Genomic DNA, 11,828 nt, shown 5'->3' on the forward strand with positions numbered 1-11,828 from the left:
TGACAGCCATGTGCCCATGTGAAAATTTCCACAGTGTCAAGGCCCTGCTTCTCCCAACATATGTCACACAAAGGTAGCCAGTGGAATACTCATTGCCCTGAGCAAGCTACGTGCTTCATTTCTCACAATATTTGCTCATGCAACTCCCTCCGTCTTCAGGATCCTCCCTTTCTTTCCCACCTAAAAATCTTATTGACATTCATCCTTCAAGGCTTTGCTAAAATGTCACCACTGTCGTGAATTTCCCCTCAAAGCTCCGTTTTGAATTCTCGTCTCCACCTCTTGTGTTTCCATAGCACTGTGCTGTTTCCTCTTCTCAGCCCGTGTCGTTGTCTTCAGGAATTATTTTAGCCAGATGTATACATGGCTGCCTCTCCAATGAGACAGTGAGCTCTGCAAATGAAAGAGACCTTAACATACTCCTCTTCATATACCTGCTATCTCGGCACCAGGCCAAGGTTCTTTTTATCAAGGCAGAAAGAGGAAAAAGAGAGAAAAGGCTCCAAGGTGCCCTCAAAAGTGGCAGGAACCACAGCTTTATAGCAGTGAGGGTCTATCCTGAGTGGTCTTGCCCAGCAGGTGTTTCTACAGCACAGGACATGCCCACAGTGTGCTAGATAAATAGGAGAATGGTCCCCACATTGCACGTGACCCCGCCTGTGCTCTGGCCAGAAACTTCGGACAGTATCGGCCAGTTCTCTGAGTCCCGCGCTCTCCAGTTCTCGGCGTCTTACTGACGAACACAGGCAGCAGTCTCTGTCACACATGTAGACTACATGGACGTTTGCGTCTTTTCTTCTCTCCACCACGCCCAGGCACTTACCCAGTGGTTGACCAGTAAGGGAGTATCCAAGTTCAATTCCCCTATCTCAAAACCTAAAGTGCCATTTAGGCTACAGAGCCCCCTGTGGAATTAGGCTGAGTGCCTTACTGGGTCACATAGCCAGTAAGTGGCTGATATGGGATTCAAACCCAAGCACTTTGTACCACTCCCATAAATGAACTATGATTTTAAGCATTACAACTACCGTGTTAGATCTAAAGACAAAAGGAATAACTCATAGCGTTTACAAAAAAAGAAAGCAAAATATTTCTATATTAAACTGCTGCTGCTGCTGCTGCTGCTGCTGCTGCTGCTGCTAAGTCATGTCAGTCGTGTCTGACTCTGTGCGACCCCATAGACGGCAGCCCACCAGGCTCCCCTGTCCCTGGGATTCTCCAGGCAAGAACACTGGAGTGGGTCCTTCTCTGATGCATGAAAGTGAAAAGTGAAAGTGAAGTCGCTCAGTCACATCCAACTCTTCGCGACCCCATGGACTGCAGCCCACTAGGCTCCTCCATCCATGGGAGTTTCCAGGCAAGAGTACTGGAGTGGGTCACCAGTGCCTTTTCCACTATATTAAACTACTATATAGAAAATGACTAGGTTAATCATCCCCAAATTCTTAGCGTTGCACAGATATTATTTTCCAAGTGAAAAAATGAAAAGTTAAGATCTTTAAACCCAGAAAGAACCAGTACTGAAACCCAAGTCTGTTACAAGTTAGCTATGAGTAGCTATGAGGCCCCAGATAGTTTATTTCATTTCTTCCATTCTCAGTTTTTCTGTGTATAAAGTAGATACAATAACACCTAACTTGCACTGTTATAGAATGGATTAACTATAAGATATGCAAAGTACTCAGCACATGGTCCACAGTCAGGGAATGGTCATTGTAGTAGTATTAGTGGCAATAATATAGACCTGGCCTCTGTGATTTGTGTAACTTTGAGGCTCACAAGCACAAATACAAAACCTCACTATGCACAGTGATAATCCCTAAATATAATGAAGTATTTTTGGTAAAAGTTAAAACTTGGAAGACTACATTTGGCAAAAAGAATATCAATTTGGAGAGACCCATGTACTTACACTCTGGCTGGTATGTCAGGGATGATCTATCTGCCGGTAATCAATGTCTGTTGGAAAATGAAAATAGTTATAAACATCATCGCGTGAGAACTAGGAAATGAGTCCTTCCCAAGACAGGTTACAACTGTACAATTTCAAGCTGACATTTTATTTCACCTTAAAAATAGTTGTATTTAATAAGGTAATTATCACTAAAGGGTTGGAGTCTGAAAACCAAGCTTCTACCATCTGATGCAGAACAGTTACAATCAAGATGTTTGGGGTTCAGAAAGCCACAGAGAGCTCCCCAAATCACTTTTCCAAAAGGTGTTAGAATCTTAACAAAAGAATTGAGATACTGAGATCTTAAACCCCAAATATCATGTTTATTCTAGACTGGGTGTGTATACTTCCTTTGGCTTCTTGTTTTCTGGTTATATGTCAGGTTTGTCTTGTTACTCAGATCATAGGAAAGCAGTTCTGGATAGTCTTGACCATTCTAGAGGGGACAGAATAGCACAGGGTAGATTTGATTCAGGAGGTCAACCAAATATGGCCAAAATTATATGACTGTTTGTCCATGGAGAAGCAAGTTAGAAAAATAAATGCAAAACTGCCCTTTCCTTTGGGCCCAGTTACCACTGACTCTTTCTCTGATTTCTGGCTACCTGATAGACAGATTCCTTCCCCCCTGGTAGGCTGATGAACTACTCCAAGTTTCTAAACAAATCTAGAAACACAGCCCCACTGAGGACCCACAGCCAGTCTACCTTTTCCAGTCTTTCAACACCAAGTGAGAGGAACAAGCCAGAGAGGTTCACAGGTTGCTCTGAGCAGGTCGAGTTGACGCAAAAAGTTGATTTATGGAGAATGGAGTGGGAGGCACTTTAAAAATATATCTTCCTTTATTACTTGGCCTTTGAGTTGAACTTAATTACATATAAGATAGAGGTTATTGCCCCCTTCCATCTTCTTTATATTTGTTTATGCCAAAGCAACCAGATGTCATGACAGCAGGAACAATAGTCATTTGAGAAGTAAATATTTCTGTCAACCCACCAGCTGGGCACCATAGAGGCAAAAAAAAAAAAAGGTCAATCTCTTGACTGAATTAAACTTCTTTGGGCTTTTGCTATTTTATGAAATTTAGACACTCTGCTCTGTGAATGCTTCAAATTGTTTGGCATAGTATTAAAAATGCAAGCAATACAAATTATCCTTCAGCTTTGAGTGAGAGATAATTTACAGAGATAATCCCTCAAAGACAGATAAGGAAGGGGTTACCATACACAATGGATGAAATTTGAAGATCCTGGATTAGATGCCTGGCTTGGCTATTAGACGGACCTTGACTCTGCACATGTTATTTTTTTTTTTCAGCTCCTTTACCTGCTCTGGTGGCTCAGGTGGTAAAGAATCTGCCTGCAATGTGGGAGACCTGGATTCCATCCCTGGGATGGGAAGATCCCCTGGAGAAGGGAAAGGCTACCCACTCCAGTATTCTGGCATATAAGAAAATAAAATATTCATGTTAAAACTATCCTATTTTTAGTTTCATTTATCACTCTCTGATTAAGGTAATATATCCTACCAGAATGCAAAGACATGCTTAGTCATTAATTTTTTAAGATTCTTATTTGGAAATATAATAATAATAGTAATAATTAATTAATAATTATTATTATCATTACATCCTTGATTTCAAATATACGAGCATAGGCATTTCAAGGGACTTCTTTGGTGGTCCAGTGGCCAAGACTCCACACTCCCAATGCAGAGTCCCAGGTCCCATCTCTAGTTGGGGAACTAGAATCCATCTGCTACAACTAACAGTCCCATCCCACAACTAAAAAGATACCACATGCTGCAATGAAGACAGAAGACCCCCCATGCCACAGCTAAGACCCAATGCAGCCAAATAAATTAATTTTTAAAAATAAAACTTTAAAAACATTTTAAACTTAAACTTGCCAAAATCTGAAAAACTTCTTTTTCTTTCAAATACATCAAACCAAACTCAGAACCTTCCAATGTTTATTGTTTTTATCTTATCATACAGTTCCTGTTGTAGGTTGAATTCCCAGGGAAACACCCTGAGATAAGGGTGGAAAAAGTTTACTAGGAAGTGTTCTGAAGATCAGCACCTAAGGAAGAAACTCAGAAGCAAGGACTGAGAAGAGGGAGGAGTCGGACTGTGATGTAGTCTCATCAAACACCCCTGACCAACTCCATCAGTTCAGTTCAGTTGCTCAGTAGTGTCTTTGCAAACCCATGGACTGCAGCATGTCAGGCTTCCCTGTCTATCACCAATGCTCAGAACCTGCTCAAACTCATGTCCATCGAATCGGTGATGCCATCCAACCATCTCATCCTCTGTCGTCCCCTTCTCTTCCTGCCTTCAATCTTTCCCAGCATCAGGGTCTTTTCCAATGAGTCAGACCTTTGCATCAGGTGGCCAAAAGATTGGAGTTTCAGCTTCAGCCTCGGTCCTTCCAATGAACATTCAGGACTGATGTCGTTTAAGATTGACTGGTTTGATCTCCTTGCAGTCCAAGGGACTCTCAAGAGTCTTCTCCAACCCCACAGTTCAAAAGCATCAGTTCTTCAGTGCTCAGCTTTCTTTAGGGAGCCCTGAAACTGGATGGCCTTTTAGACTTGTCCCAAATTAAGGTAAAACAGATGGAGGGCTAAGTCCTTTGGCCCAGAAGTTGAATCTATGTAGCTCTTCATAGCATCCACTACAGCTTTTAATGGAGCCAATTTTAAGTATGCTAACAAACCAGCTGGTCTGTTATCAACAAATATTTGTTGAATACATACTATGTGCTCATTACTGCAGAGACTGCTGAGTATTATATTATTGGTTTCCCAGGTGGCACAGTGGTAAAGAATCTGCCTGCCAATGCAGGAGATGCAGGTTCAATCCGCAGGTTGGCATTATCCCCTGGAGTAGGAAATGGCAACCTGCTCCAATGTTCTTGCCTGGAAAATCCCATGGACAGAGGAGCCTGGTGGGATCGCAAGAGTCAGACACAACTGAGCAACTAAACTCACGCATGCGTGCACACACACGGACACACACACATCTTTGCTATCAAGAAATTTACAATTTATTTGAGAACAGATTAAAACGCAAAATTATTTTGCACAATAGAAATTTAAAATAACAGGTAAAGACAACAACAGCTGAGAAATGAGGGTAATCAGACCGAGGACATTTTAAATTTGAAGGATGGAGAAATGACTATTCTGTGCAGCTGGGAACAGAAGTTGCATTGTGTCCTTAAGGTTTTTGATGGGAGGAGAGTAGAAGGAAAGTCGTGGTGGGTGGCGAGGTAGCAACAGTGATCTGAGGGCAAAATACAAGGTGTTTGGGAGTAATCTTTGTAAAAAGACCATAACTCTTTGAAGAAAAGTCTATTAGGACTAGAAGCAAGAGAAGTACTCAGTGAAATGTGGAGGCCACTCAGGTGAGTATAGATTCCTGGGAAACATGAAGGTGAAAGCATCTGGTTCTTCTAAGAATGGCAACAGCAATGACAATTTTAGGTTTATCAAGTTCTGATGAGGGCTGTAACCAGGTTCTGGGACTCACTGTGGCAGCCTCTCACAGCAGGTCAGTTCTACAGTGTGATTCTTGGAAGCCCAGCCTAGAGACCATTCTTTCTGCATTTCCAACAATTCTGTGAGCTAATATCCCTTAACAAATACTTTTCTGTTTAAATTAGCAAAAGCAAGTTATGTTGTATGCAGTATATACACATTTTCTAATATATACACATTTTCTTATCTAATATTCACAGCAATTGTATAAGCAGATAGCATTATCCTCATCTACAGGTAAGGAGACTGAATTTACGAGGTTAAATAAATGGTCCAAGGTTTTCTAGTAAGTATGTGGTCGAGTTTAGATTTGAAGCTAGGACAATCTCATGCCTAAATCCATGCCATTTCCACAACATGAACTGTTTCCTAAAGGCAGAGATATGAATGAGCCTCAATATTTTCCGTATGAGCATGGGTATCTACAAACAGAATAGTTTCCATGATAGGTCGTTAGATATTATATTCATACTCTGGATTGAAATACATAGTATTCGATGTGAATCATTCCAATGGCAGAAAAACATCGAACAGTGGAAAGCTGCCCTGCAACTCATGCCAAAGCCAGAAAAGGATGAGTCCCTGGAGCCAGTGGGCCATCCTAGCTCTGCCCAACTCTACTTTCAGTGATTGCTTACAAATTTAACAACCAAAACCCAACAGTCCTGTCTGTAGCCTCATAAATAAATTCAAGGCCACAGTGTAAAGCAAGTTTTGCCTTACTCATCTCATGTTGTTCCATATATTGAATTTGATCATCTCATGAAAGTTAAAGCCCCCCCCCCCAAAAGAAGAGACAATTTAACCACCAGTCTTAGCCCTTTCAACTTTAAGATCAGTTCTATTAGTCAGACTCACTAGACAGTGGCCAAGAGTGTGTATTTCTAAGACCAAAGTGTCCATGGTTAAAAGGAGAATCTATGGCAGGATAAGAAAATAAATGATACGGTATGACCATTACCTCCTCCTAAGCCCAAGGAAACACTATCACCTTGAACTCTGGACCATCAGCTTCACCTTAGTAACCTAGCAGGAAGACCCACAATCAATGAGTCTCGGGGCAGCCATTCTCTACCATTCTCTGCTTACCACAACTAGCTTTCTGAAACTCTGCCAGAGAATGAGTTGGGCTCCAGGGAAAAGAGAACTTACCCTCTGACCTCAACACTTCAAGCCTGACTTCACACCAGTTTAAAACACTTTATGGCGCCCTTCCATTCATACAGTGTTCTTCTGGATGTGCCTTTCTGTCCTCAATTCCATCTTTAGCACAGCTGACAAATGCTGCCTGGACACACAGCTGTCTCCCGAGAGGAGCCCCATGCTTTTTAAACAGCTTTGCCTTGTGACCTGACCTACAGGCAGGCTGCATACTTCAGTGCACTGACAGTTAAGTCATGTCTTTTGTCCCAGGCACACAGATCCAGCAGGGTAGAGAAAGTTCACAGGCAACGCTCACATTTCAAAACGTAAATAAATGGCTCACACCAGAGGCCCAGTGCACTTAAGTTTGGAAGACAAAAGCTTCCCAAGAAAAGAGTGACCCAAAGGGTACTATTCAGAAATCCCTCCAGCACCTCATGGTATGATGGCTGCACCTGGACGGCTGAATGAGATCTACCACCAGCAGGAGACCAGATGTCCTGTGCTGGGCAGAACATGTCAACAGTCTTACCTTCTGTTTCTTCCTGACTTGTTCCCTAAGCATCTTTCTGATATATTTTTCCCCTAGTGAGCCCTATTCCTCTCTTCCTTTCTTTTTCTTTCCTTTATCCCTCTTCTCTCTCTATTATACTTTGTACTTCTTATTCTTCCAGTTTTACTCATATTTCCTGGTTCGGCAGCTCCTATTATTTCATACACTTGGAAACCTTTTATTTTCTTCCAGTTTTCCGAAGAACTTTTACAGCTGGCCCCATCTGTTTTCCCTAAATGACCCTCTGCTCTTTAATCATATGCACTTCCTCTCTGATTCCACCTGCCCTTAATTGGCTGGGCCCTACAATCTCCATACTCTCAATCCTACTAACAAATATAAGCTTAGGATAGGGGTGATTTGGGGCCTGAATTCTATCACCATTTAAACACCAGCCACAGATAACAGACTCACTGATATGTTATCAACTTTAGCCTTTTCCTGCAGTTATCTGGGTTTTTAAAAATTTACTTTTTGATATTTAACTCATTTCAAACTTTCACAATTTTATAATACAGGCAATGCATGATCACTGTAGAAAAGTAAGTCAAAACAGGTTAAGTAGAAAGACAGAAATGAAAAGTTATCTGCAAATCCACCCTTCAGAGAATACGCTGTGTTTCATGACTGACGTGATGAATAGTGTTTTAAAAGATACAAAGATGAATGAAAGAGACATTGCCCTTCTCTTGGAGAACCTACATCCACTGGGGAAGAAAATAAAACAAGCATATACAATGTGGCATATTTAGAAAACAGCAAAAATTGATAGGAACAAGGACAAATAATTCACACCTTGGGAAAGCCTGGAGAAAGTGTCATCTATTATGAGCCCTGAAAGAAAAACAGGAATTAGCCAAGCAAAAAAGAGGGAAAGGGAACTTCCATGGTAAGTCTTCAAAGATAGAGAGTTTGGCACTTCCAAAAAACCAAAGGGAGTTCAGTATGGTTGAAAGTAAGGGGCAGTGTCTGTCAACAGGTGAGCAAGGTAAGGAGTGGTCAGAGGGCAGAGGACCGTGTAAGCCACAATGTTCCCTAGAGGCAATGGGAACACTGAAGGATATTAAGCAAAGGATAACATGATCAGATTTTTACTTTTAATGGAACCATGAGCCTAAAAGAACCACAGTATGCAATAGGTGCCACCCTCATAATCAGGGCAGGGAGGGCAGGAGGGAGAGAGACATAGGTAGTAAGTAGTAGAACCAGGATACAATCTCAGGCTGTCAACTATGCTGCTTACACTGTCTTATGATGCCTATTAATAAGTCCTAACCATTCTAGGTTATCAATCAGGAAATGCAGGCAAATATGTTTTGTATGTGAACTACATATTTTCCTTCTTATACTGGAATTAGCCCTTTGCCTTGAACTTGGAGAGTGGCTGATTTGCCTGGTTGAGAGCTGGGTAAGCTGGAGTAGCTGTGCGTGAGGAAAAACCTTAAAAGGGATGCTCCACAAGCATTCTCAATAACCAAGACCAGAAATGACAATGTGAAATTAGCCAGGGTGCTCTTTTGACTGCTCCCAAATCACAAATAATTATTCAGCCTCCCGTTTTCATTTATCTGTGCAGCTCTTATCATAGCATATTTCTAAATATTATTATTATTAAGAGTTGGTTCAGATCCTAAAAGAACTTAGGATTTCCCTACTCTTGATAAAGACTCTTCTATTACTCACTGACACCAGGGCAATTTCTGTTGCTCATTAAAGCGATACAGTCAATGTAATTATTTGGACTTGAGCCTTGAGAACAGACAAGTGCTTCTTGAACTTCTTTATGGAAACTCAGAAAAAAAAGGAATATATTTCATATTTAGATCTAGTACAAACATAAAAGTGTGTGTTAGTCACTCAGTCGTGTCTGACTCTTTGTAACCCATGAACTGTAGCCCATCAAGCCCCCAGGCTCCTCTGTCCATAGAATTCTCCAGGCAAGAATACTGAAGTGGGTTGCCATTCCCTTCTCCAGGGACAAACATAAATACCTATATAATATTAATAGAAATGAAATTTTGAAGAAACAGTAATTATCATGACAGTATGTGATGCAGGCTTTCATTTTCTTTTCCATTCCATCTCATTCCATTCTATTTCTATTTATTCTATGATATTCTTTTCTGAGTGGGGACAACCACATCAGAAAACTCTCCAATAGGGTCCACTAAAGTGGAATATACCATATCTGATAACCCAATGATTTCACTCTTAGGTAAAAACTCAGGAGAAATAAGTACATGTGCCCATCACTGGATTTGTTTAGACTGTTCACAAAAGTGATATGAACAGTTCATAAGGCCAAATATCAGAAGTTATCTAAAGACTCGCCAACAGTAGAATGGATAAATAAAGGTTGGTATAGTCATACTACAAAGTGCTATGATTGTTTGCAAAAACGCAAATGAATTTCCCATACAAAATGTTAGGTGCAAAAGAGTTAACACTTTATGACTCTAATTATGTAAAGTTCAAAATCAACCAAAACTAAACTCTATGCTGTTCTAAGTCAGAACAGTGGGTTGCCCTTGGAGAGATTGTGATCTGAAGGAGTTACTGCGGTGCTTCTAGGGAGCTGGTGCATCTTGACCTCAATGCCCTTCACAAGGATGTGTTCAATTTGTGGAGCTATATCAAACTTCATATGTACTTTTCCGTATGTAAATTACACTTCAGTAAAACATTAAGAAAAATACAAGTCACAAACCATTAAATTAGATTCTTCCACTCACTAATCGCTTGCAACCTCAGATTTAAAATCCCCTACATTAGATATCAAGGGAAGACATACAATGACACATCAAAACATTTAAATGTTATTCATAATAAAATAGAAAGCTCAAAAGTCTCGTTTATAAACCACTAGATACAACCAAAATAGAAAGAATCCAGAAAAAATGAAACAGCTAAAAATAAGAAAATACTATCCCTTCTTACTTGATTTTTAATAACTTTACAGCTGCTTTCAATTCAAATTTTTATTGAATCTTACATATTAATCTACACTTGCTGCCAATAATTTTGTTAAGAAACACATAGTTTTGAATATGCCTACCCAGCTTTTTCCTTAGTGTCCAAGCCTCTAGTCTCTTCTTAATTAAATAGTCAAGAACAGTCCAGTGGTAAAGGAAATCTCTCCTGATGCTCTGTTCAGGGCTGTACCTTTCCCACTGGAATTCCTTTTTCCCTTAGAGCTTCCATCTCTGGCAAGATGTCCTCAAAATCTCCAACCTGCTCTAACCCATTCTTGAGAAGAGATGTCACCCAACAATGGCTGATTACAATCAATGTTTAATGGCAACCCACTCCAGTACTCTTGCCTGGAAAATCCCATGGACGGAGGAGCCTGGTGGGCTGCAGTCCATGGGGTCGTGAAGAGTAGGACACGACTGAGTGGCTTCACTTTCACTTTTCACTTACATGCATTGGAGAAGGAAATGGCAACCCACTCCAGTGGGAGAATCCCAGGGACAGGGGAGCCTGGTAGGCTGCCATCTCTGGGGTCGCTCAGAGTTGGACATGACCGAAGTGACTTAGCAGTAGCAGTTACACATTTATTAATGAATGCCATGCTTGGTATTTTAAAGGGACCCAGATGTATTTCTAGTCACAGCCATTCTCTTTCTCAAGCAAAATACAGATTATGAGCTATACTGTACATGATTTTTGCTTTCCAAATAGATTATAGCACACATATATAGGGCAGATGTCTTCCAGAACATTTCTTGGCTGATGTCTTTATTCCGTGATTCTATGAGAGTTTTCTTCAAATTCTACAAAGTGGTCAGATCTCCAGATGAAGGCAATCCAGCTGTCTTGCGAAAGGAGGCTCTGTTTTAGCTGGCATGTGAGTGTCCACCCAGCAGGGGTGCAGATACCATGGCTTGGTGTAGGGCCCACCTGCACCCACCTCCCCTCAGCACCTCACTGTGGAACCGATAAAGGTCTTTGGGGCCTTACAGTCTCTGCTGAAACCTAGATTGCATCAGTTTCCAAGGATGTGTGACTCGCCCTAGCTGTCCAAAATACCTGCTCAAGTCCCCTTTACCCTTCACATCTGTCCAAACACAAGGGCCAGAGATGCACTGTACGTGATATAAAGCCAAGTCAGCGCAATGCTCCTCATACTCAGAGTCAACAGTGAGAACGACATGAAACAAACGCAACCTGCTTTCAACAAAAGCTGAATTTAAATTGTCTGTCTGCTAAAAGTACATTTGAAAAATGAAATCTTTCCATATGGCTTTATTTTCCTCTGTATAAAAGGGTGAGACTGAATTCCGCTTTATTTAAAAAAAAAATAAAGCTCTATGTATATAGTGCTGACATATACACTAAAGTCATCTGGAAAAAATACAAGCTACTATAACGAATGCCAAATGCCAGAAGTAGCCAGTTTCATTCTACTGAGACAAATAGATGGAAGGGGAAATGTGTTTAGTTGACAGAGTGAATAGAGAAAATTGATCCCCTATTGTCAAATATACTGTTACCGGACATGAGGATTGGGAAGCTGTGAAACGCTGTGTTTTGCACACAAAGTAAACTTAAAGCCTTCAAATAAACCTAGTAATATTTCAAAAGCTTCTAATATCCAAAAATGAAATGATTCACACCAGACTAAGTATTTACGTTAGA

General features: G+C 40.8%; 1 long non-coding RNA gene across 1 annotated transcript; it reads right to left on the reverse strand.

Annotated features, from left to right (window-relative positions):
* LOC108638401 lies at window positions 290–2,746 on the reverse strand. The gene is made up of 3 exons (XR_001919780.1): window positions 2,662–2,746; window positions 1,913–1,959; window positions 290–393 (listed from the first exon to the last, which is right to left on the reverse strand). It is a non-coding gene; the product is annotated as an uncharacterized LOC108638401 (long non-coding RNA).

Source organism: Capra hircus, chromosome 20 (assembly GCF_001704415.2).
Source record: "Capra hircus breed San Clemente chromosome 20, ASM170441v1, whole genome shotgun sequence".
Classification (NCBI taxonomy): domain Eukaryota; kingdom Metazoa; phylum Chordata; class Mammalia; order Artiodactyla; family Bovidae; genus Capra; species Capra hircus.